Source organism: Neomonachus schauinslandi, chromosome 13 (assembly GCF_002201575.2).
Source record: "Neomonachus schauinslandi chromosome 13, ASM220157v2, whole genome shotgun sequence".
In the NCBI taxonomy this organism is placed as follows: domain Eukaryota; kingdom Metazoa; phylum Chordata; class Mammalia; order Carnivora; family Phocidae; genus Neomonachus; species Neomonachus schauinslandi.
Window position 1 is genome coordinate 30,764,254 of NC_058415.1, and position 9,720 is coordinate 30,773,973.

The window sequence follows — 9,720 nt, forward strand, 5'->3', positions numbered from 1 at the left end:
TTCCACCCCCTCACTTTCAATCTGGGGGTGTCTTTGGGTCTAAAATGAGTCTCTTGCAGACAGCATATCGATGGGTCTTGTTTTTTAATCCAATCTGATAGCCTGTGTCTTTTGATTGGGGCATTTAGCCCAGTTACATTCAGGGTAACTATTGAAAGATAGGAATTTAGTGCCATTGTATTGCCTGTAAGGTGACTGTTACTGTATATTGTCTGTGTTCCTTTCTGGCCTATGTTACTTTTAGGCTCTCTCTTTGTTTAGAGGACCCCTTTCAATATTTCTTGTAGGGCTGGTTTCATGTTTGCAAATTCCTTTAGTTTTTGTTTGTCCTGGAAGCTTTTTAACTCTCCTTCTATTTTCAATGACAGCCTAGCTGGATACAGTATTCTTGGCTGCATATTTTTCTCATTTAGTGCTCTGAATATATCCTGCCAGTCCTTTCTGGCCTGCCAAGTCTCTGTGGATAGGTCTGTTTCCAATCTAATGTTTCTATCATTGTAGGTTACAGATCTCTTCTCCCAAGCTGCTTTCAGGATTTTCTCTTTGTCTCTGAGACTCGTAAGTTTTACTATTAGATGTCGGGGTGTTGACCTATTTTTATTGATTTTGAGAGGGGTTCTCTGTGCCTCCTGGATTTTGATGCCTGTTTCCTTCCCCAAATTAGGGAAGTTCTTTGCTATAATTTACTCCAGTACCTTCTGCCCCTCTCTCTCTTTCTTCTTCTTCTGGGATCCCAATTATTCTAATGTTGTTTCGTCTTATGGTATCGCTTATCTCTCGAATTCTGCCCTTGTGATCCAGTAGTTGTTTATCTCTCTTTTTCTCAGATTCTTTATTTTCCATCATTTGGTCTTCTATCACACTGATTCTCTCTTCTGCCTCATTTATGCTAGCAGTTAGCACCCCCATTTTTTATTGCACCTCATTAATAGTCTTTTTGATTTCGACTTGGTTAAATTTTAGTTCTTTTATTTCTCCAGAAAGCATTTCTCTAATAATTTCCATGCTTTTTTCAAGCCCAGCTAGTACCTTTAAAGTGATGATTCTGAACTCTAAATCCGACATCATACTAATGTCTGTATTGAGCAGGTCCCTGGCAGTCGGTACTACCTCTTGTTCTTTTTGTTGAGGTGATTTTTTCCGTCTTGTCATTTTGTCCAGAAGAGAATAGATTAATGAGAGAACAAACTGCTAACAGGGTAACAACATCCTCAGAAAATATACTCTAAAAAAATCAGAAAAGACCTGAAGCCAGGGGAAAAGAAAGGGAAAGGGAGAGAAAAGAAAAAGAAAAAGAAAAAGATAAAGATAAAAACAATCAAAAACAGAACAAAACCAAACAAAACAGAATATGATCATATATGATCAGGCAGGTACATTGATCAGTGCCACACACTAGATTTTGGGTGTATTTTGGTCTGTTAGAAGAAAGTGCCTCCCAAAAATTTAAAGAAAGAAAAACTTACATAAGTACAAAAATAAGGGTTGATATGATGAAGGGATGGAATATGACTCTAAAGATGAAAATTATAAAAATATTTTATAAAAGGAATTGATAAGAAGTTGTTTGAAAAAGAAAGAAGAGGGTTTAAAAAAAAAGAAAAAAAAAGGGAGAGAATGTGATCAGGCAGGAGAGTAGAAAAAAACCATACACTAGAGATTTAGGGTATATTTTGATCTGTTAGAAGAAACTATCTCAAAATTTTAAAGAGAGAACAACTTATATATATATGCCAAAAATACGGGTAACTACTATGAAGGGATAGAATATGACTCTAAAAATGAAAAATAAAAATGTTTTTTAAAAAAGGGATTGATAAGATGTTGGTTGAAAAAGGGAAAAAGAAAAATAAAAAAAAAAAAGTTAAAAAAATTAACTTTGAAAGACTAAAGAATCATGGTAAAAAAAAGCCATGGATTCTATGTGCATTATTCCCCTAGCGCTGGAGTTCTGCCATTCTCATTGATGGGTAAACTTGGTCTTGGCTGGCTGTTCTCACTGATCTTCTGGGGGAGGGGCCTGTTGCCGTGGTTCCCAAATGTCTTTGCCGGAGGCGGAATTGCCCCGCCCTTGCTGGTCCGGGCTAAGTAATCTGCTCAGGTTTGCTCTCAGGAGCTTTTGTTCCCTTCAAGCTTTCCCTACAGCTTTGGAGGCCGAGAGTGAAGATGGTGGCCTCCCAATCTCTGCCCCGGAGGAGCCGAGAACTCGGGGCCCTGCTCCTAAGTGCGCCCCCAGAGAAAAGCAGTCAGTCACTCCCGTCTCCCTGGTCTCCAGCCTCACTCCGTGCTCACCCGGCCTGTGACCGCCTGTTTTTATCTCTGGCAACCGACCCTGGGTGGAGTCTCCAAGCCCAGCAGATCCCTGCAGTGCACTCCCATGCCTTTCCTCCTGGGGGAGGAAGGGGAGTCTCCCCGGATCTGCCACTTGTTGGGTCCCTGCTGGAGGAGCAGTGGCCTGTGCCGCGGATCACGGCACAGACTTTCCTTGGGAAGCCATCTGGTCCTGGACTCTTGTTTTTTGGGAGGTTTTTGATTACTGCTTCAATTTCCTTGCTGGTTTATGGGTCTGTTCAGGTTTTCTATTCCTTCCTGTTTCACTTTTAGTAATTTGTGAGTTTCTAGGAAAGCATCTTCTTCCAGATTGCCTAATTTGTTGGTATAAATTGCTCATAATATATTCTTACAATTGCTTTATATTTCCTTGATGTAGGTTGTGATCTCTCCTCTTTCATTCATGATTTTTATTTCTTTTGGTCCTTTCTCTTTGCTCTTTGATAAGTCTGGCTAGGGATTTATCAAACTTGTTAATTCTTTCAAAGAATCAACTCCTAGTTTCATTGTTTTACTCTACTTTTTTTTTTATTTCTATATGACTGATTTCTGCTCTAATCATTATTGCTCTTCTCCTACTGGATTTAGGCTTTACTTGCTATTTGTTTTCCAGCTCCTTTAGGTGTAAGGTTAGCTTGTGTATTTGAGACTTTTCTTGTTTCTTGAGAAAGGCCTATATTGCTTTGTACTTCCCTCTTAGGACTGCCTTAGCTATGATTTGCTCATATATACCTTCTGTGTTCCTCTCTCTTTCTTCTTGCTCTGGGACCCCAATAATTCTCATACTCTTTTGCTTTATTATATCACTGATTTCTCGAACCCTCCCCTCATGGTCCCTTGGTTGTTTTTCTCTTTTCCTCAGCTTCATTCCTTTCCATCATCTTGTCTTCTTTGTCACTGACTCTCTGCATCGTTTACACTAGCTGTTAGAGCATCTGGTTTAGATTGAATCTCAGTTAAAACATTTTTAATTTTGGCCTGATTAGATTTTATTTATGCACTGAGAGATTCTCTAATGTCTTTTATGCTTTTTCAAGTCCAGCTAGTAACTTTATAATTGTTATCCTGAATTCCAGCTCTGACATTTTACTTGTATCCATATCAATTAGATCTGTGGCAGAGAATATTACCTCTGGTTCTTTCTTTTGTTGTGAATTCCTCCTTCTAGTCATTTTGTCCAGTGAAGAATGGATGAAGTAGAGAATAAAGTTAAAAATATCAACCATGACCCAAGAAAAATAGGCACTACACAAATCTGAAGAGGTCAGAAACCAAAAAAGAAAAGGAAAAGGAAAGAAAAAAAAAAGGAAAAAGAGGGAATATAATTTCCCAGGTTGACAAAACAGGGTGATCCACTTGGTCCTGGATATATTTTGGTCTGTTTGTTAGAAGACACTAAATCCCAAAATTGTAAAGAAAGCAAAACTTATACATGTAGAAAAATAAAAGGAAAGGAAGCCAAAATGTAGAAAAATAAAAGGAAAGGAAGCCAAAAATGAAGAATATATCTATAAATTGTCAATGTAAAAATGAAAGTTAAAACAAGAGTTCAAAACAAAAGTTGATAAAATAAGAAATTATTTGAAAAGGAAAAAAGAAAAGGAAAATTTTAAACTAATAGATAAAGAATCATGAGAACAAACCTAGAATTCTATATACTGTATTCCCCTAGCCCTGGAGTTTTGCAGTTCTGTGTATGGAGTTGCACCACCCCTTGCTATGGGGCCATTGTAAACCTCTTGGGGTTGCTCTATGTGGCTTTTGTTCCCCGATGGCTTTAGAGGATGAAAATAAAAATGGCTGTGCCCTGATCTCCAGCCCTGGAGGTGAAAGATCGCAGTCCCCTCTCTTCAGTTAACCCTCAGGGTAAAGTAGTCTTCATTTTTGTGTGTGCCAAACTCTGTAGACTCCTGGGGTGCACACCCCAGTGGATCCTCCCAGGGGAGTTAGGAGGGTTTCCATGGGCCTGCCTCTTGCAGGGCCCCTGCACAGAGAGTGGTGGCCTCATTGTGGGCATGGGCACACCCTCAGTGCCCCTCACAAGGGAAGGCAAAGGGTTGCTGTTCCTGCCCTTTGCACTGCCCTTGGGCAGAGACTGGTTGCCCAATCTTGCTGTGATTTGTGGTTTATGGTGAACTATGCTGAGAGCCAACTCCCAGGCTCAGTGACCCTCAACAGTTTCCCCACTCCAATGTTTAGGAACTCTGCTGGCTCAGGCATCCTTGTTTTTTCTGTAGCCCCAGGGATCCTGGGACCACACTGTCCCACCTAGGATTCTTCCCTGCTTTGCCACCTGCACACCTTTCAGGCAGGGATGTCTCTCACTGGAGCAGACCTCTAAAAGTTCCAACTTTGTGCTCTGGGGCTCTATCACTTTCCAGTAGCCAGCTTTCAAAGGCTCCCTCCACCTACCGACTATCTTCTGATATATCCCCTCAGATTCACTTCTCTGTACCTCCTACCTTGCAAAAAGTGGTCCCTTTTTTATTAGTAGAATTCCAGCAATTCTTTTCTTACATCTCAGGTTAAATTCATAGGTGTTCAGAATGGTTTGATAGTTATCTAGCTAAGGGAACCAGATGAAACAAGGTCCCCTACTCTTCTGTCATCTTGCCTCCCTCTCTCTCCTATGTCTTTTGACTGGAGCATTTAGTCCATTTACATTCAGAATAATTATCGAAAGATATGAAGTTAGTGCCATTGTATCACCTGTAAATTTGCTGTTCTTGTAGATTATTTTTGTTCCTTTCTGGTCTTTGTTACTTTTGGCCTCTCTCTTCACTGAAAGGATCCCCTTCAATATTTCTTGCAGGGCTGGTTTAGTGCTCACAACTTCCTTTAGTTTTTGTCTTGGAAACTTATTATCTCTCTTATTCTCAATGACAGCTTTGCTGGATAAGGAATTTTTGGCCTTATATTTTTCCCATTTAGCACACTGAATATATCATGCCAGTCCTTTCTGGGTCTCTGTGGACAGGTCTGTGGCAGGCTTATGTTTCTACCCTTGTAGGTTAAGACCTCTTGTCCCAAGCTGCTTTCAGGACTTCTCTTTATCTTGAAATTTGCAAGTTTCACTATTATATGTCTGTTACCTATTTTTATTGATTTTGAGTGGTGCTCTCTGCCTCCTGGACTTGAATGCCTTTTCCTTCCCAAGATTAGGGAAGTTCTCAGCTATGATTTGTTCAAACTTTCTGTCCCTCTCTCTCTCTCTTCATCTTCTGGGACCCCTATTATCCAGATATTATTTTACTTTATGGAATTGCTGAGTTCTTGATATCTCTTTTTGTGATCCAGTAGTTGTCTTTCTCCCTTCTTTTCAGCTTCCTTATTCCTCATCATTTTGTCTTCCATATCACTGACTACCATCTGTCTCATTTACCCTTGCTGTTAAAGTCTCCATTTGTGACAGCATCTTAGTAATAGCATTTTTAATTTCAGCCTGATTAGATTTTAGTTCTTTTATTTCTATAGTAAAGGATTCTCTCTTGTCTTCTATGCTTTTTTCAGCCCAGCTAGTATCATTATAATCATTGTTTAAAATTCTAGTTCAGACATTTTACTTATATCCATATTGATTAAATCCCTGGTGGTGAGTACTATCTTGTGTTCTTTCTTTGGGCTTGAAATTCTCTATCTAGTCATTGTGTCCAGAAAAGAAAGGAGAGAAAAAAAAAGGAAATTAAAAAACCCGTTAAAAACAGCAACAACAACAACAAAAACCTCAGGAAATGTTTCTGGGGTATGGTGTGTACACTCTGCTGTTGTGTTTGGCTGTTCTTTAACAATGGCCCTTCCTCTAGAGTTCCTCTTTGCTTGTAGTGGGAAGCGTTTGGACCATTAAGTAGGTGTGATTTTATTTGCTTGTCAAGATAAGGCTGTAAAAGAAAAAAAAAAAGAAGAAGAAGAAAGAAAAAGAAACAAAAGCCAAATAGCAAAAATAAAAACAAAGGCCTCATCCAAGACAAAAGGAAATGGAGCAAAAATGCAAATAAACAAACAATAAACTATAAGCCTGATTCTAAAAACAAGAAAGAAGAAAGGAAAAAAGAGCAGGGAAAGCAGAAAGAGAGAGAAAAAAAGAAAGAAACCTGTCTGAAAAATAACAGAAGGAAACAAACGAACCAATAAATCAACAAAAGATTATAAGCCTGATACAAAAAAAAAAAAGAGAGAAAGAGAAATGAAAAAGAAGAAAATACATATAATACAAGATAAAGAATAAAAAGTAAGAAATAGGAATTTTTTTAAAATTTAAAAATTTAAGAAAATTAAGAAAAGAGGAGAGAGAGAGAGAGAGAGAAAAAAAAGAAGCAATCCTGGTCCTATTTCCACTGGATGCTGATGTTTTGGGGCTTTCTTTAATCAGTAGACTTGGTGGATGCAAGGGCCTATGTTGGTCTGAGGGAGAGGCCTGCTGGGCTGGCTCACAAGCTGACTCACCCTGGTAAAGATGCTTTTGGCAGGTGCAGGGGGGCAGGGGTTAGTGTAGCAGACTCCAGCCTCCAGTGGAGGCACTTGGTTTCTCTCTGAAGTCCGACCGTGTTGCTGGGTGGAGGAGTTAGAATATGGCAGACAAAGACCCCATCAAAAAGGAGAATTACAGACCAATATCCCTGATGAACACGGATGCAAAATTTCTCACCAAAATACTAGCCAATAGGATCCAACAGTACCTTAAAAGGATTATTCACAACGACCAAGTGGGATTTATCCCTGGGCTGCAAGGTTGGTTCAACATCTGCAAATCAATCAACGTGATACAATACATTAACAAAAGAAAGAACAAGAATCATATGATCCTCTCAATAGATGCAGAAAAAGCATTTGACAAAGTACAGCATCCTTTCTTGATCAAAACTCTTCAGAGTATAGGCATAGAGGGTACATACCTCAATATCATAAAAGCCATCTATGAAAAACCTACAGGAAATATCATTCTCAATGGGGAAAAACTGAGAGCTTTCCCCCTAAGGTCAGGAACACGGCGGGGATGTCCACTATCACCACTGCTATTCAACATAGTATTAGAAGTCCTAGCCAAAGCAATCAGACAACAGAAAGAAATAAAAGGCATCCAAATCGGCAAAGAAGAAGTCAAACTCTCACTCTTTGCAGATGATATGATAATTTATGTGGAAAACCCGAAAGACTCCATCCCAAAACTGCTAGAACTCATACAGGAATTCAGTCAAGTGGCAGGATATAAAATCAATGCACAGAAATCAGTGGCATTCCTGTACACCAACAACAAGACAGAAGAAAGAGAAATTAAGGAGTCAATCCCATTTACAATTGCACCCAAAACCATCAGATACCTAGGAATAAATCTAACCAAAGAGGCAAAGAATCTGTACTCAGAAAACTATAAAATACTCATGAAAGAAATTGAGGAAGACACAAAGAAATGGAAAAACGTTCCATGCTCATGGATTGGAAGAACAAATATTGTGAAGATGTCAATGCTACCTAGAGCAATCTACACATTCAATGCAATGCCCATCAAAATACCATCCACTTTTTTCAAAGAAATGGAAAAAATAATCCTAAAATACGTATGGAACCAGAAAAGACCCCGCATAGCCAGAGGAATGTTGAAAAAGAAAAGCAAAGCTGGTGGCATCACAATTCCAGACTTCAAGCTCTATTACAAAGCTGTCATCATCAAGACAGTATGGTACTGGCACAAAAACAGACACATAGATCAATGGAACAGAATAGAAAGCCCAGAAATGGACCCTCAACTCTATGGTCAACTCATCTTTGACAAAGCAGGAAAGAATGTCCAATGGAAAAAAGACAGTCTCCTCAACAAACAGTGTTGGGAAAATTGGATAGCCACATGCAGAAGAATGAAACTGGACCATTTCCTTACACCACACACAAAAATAGACTCAAAATGGTTGAAAGACCTCAATGTGAGACAGGAGTCCATCAAAATCCTAAAGGAGAACACAGGCAGCAACCTCTTCGACCTCAGCCGAAGCAACTTCTTCCTAGAAACATCGCCAAAGGCAAGGGAAGCAAGGGCAAAATGAACTATTGGGACTTCATCAAGATAAAAAGCTTTTGCAAAGCAAAGGAAAGAGTCAACAAAACCAAGAGACAACCGACAGAATGGGAGAAGATATTTGCAAATGACATATCAGATAAAGGGCTAGTATCCAAAATCTATGAAGAACTCATCAAACTCAACACCCAAAGAACAAAGAATCCAATCAAGAAATGGGCAGAAGACATGAACAGACATTTTTCCAAAGAAGACATCCAAATGGCCAACAGACACATGAAAAAGTGCTCAATATCGCTCGGCATCAGGGAAATCCAAATCAAAACCTCAATGAGATACCACCTCACACCAGTCAGAATGGCTAAAATTAACAAGTCAGGAAATGACAGATGTTGGCGGGGATGCGGAGAAAGGGGAACCCTCCTACACTGTTGGTGGGAATGCAAGCTGGTGCAGCCACTCTGGAAAACAGTATGGAGGTTCCTCAAAAAGTTGAAAATAGAGCTACCATATGATCCAGTAATTGCACTACTGGGTATTTATCCCAAAGATACAAAAGTAGGGATCCGAAAGGGTACGTGCACCCCGATGTTTATAGCAGCAATGTCCACAATAGCCAAACTGTGGAAAGAGCCAAGATGTCCATCGACAGATGAATGGATAAAGAAGATGTGGTATATATATACAATGGAATATTATGCAGCCATCAAAAGGAATGAGATCTTGCCATTTGCAACGATGTGGATGGAACTGGAGGGTATTATGTTGAGCGAAATAAGTCAAACAGAGAAAGACATGTATCATATGACCTCACTGATATGAGGAGTTCTTAATCTCAGGAAACAAACTGAGGGTTGCTGGAGTGGGGGTTGGGGTGGGACGGAGGGTGTGACTGGGTAAAAGACACTGGAGAGGGTATGTGCTCTGGTAAGTGCTGTGAATTGTGCAAGACTGTTGCATCTCAGATCTGTACCTATGAAACAAATAATGCAATATATGTTAAGAAAAAAAAAAGAAGAAGAAGGTAGCAGGAGGGGAAGAATGAAGGGGGGAATTCGGAGGGGTAGACGAACCATGAGAGACAATGGACTCTGAAAAACAAACTGAGGGTTCTAGAGGGGAAGGGGGTGGGAGGATGGGTTAGCCTGGTGATGGGTATTGAGGAGGGCACATTCTGCATGGAGCACTGGGTATTATGCACAAACAATGAATCATGGAACACTACATCTAAAACTAATGATGTAATGTATGGGGATTAACATAAGAATAAAAAAATTAAAAAAAAAAAAAGAAAGAAATGTTAATCCAAAAAAAAAAGAGTCTGTCATGGTTTGTTTCACTCTCTGATTTCTTCCCATTCAGTTTTCCCTCCCTTCCCT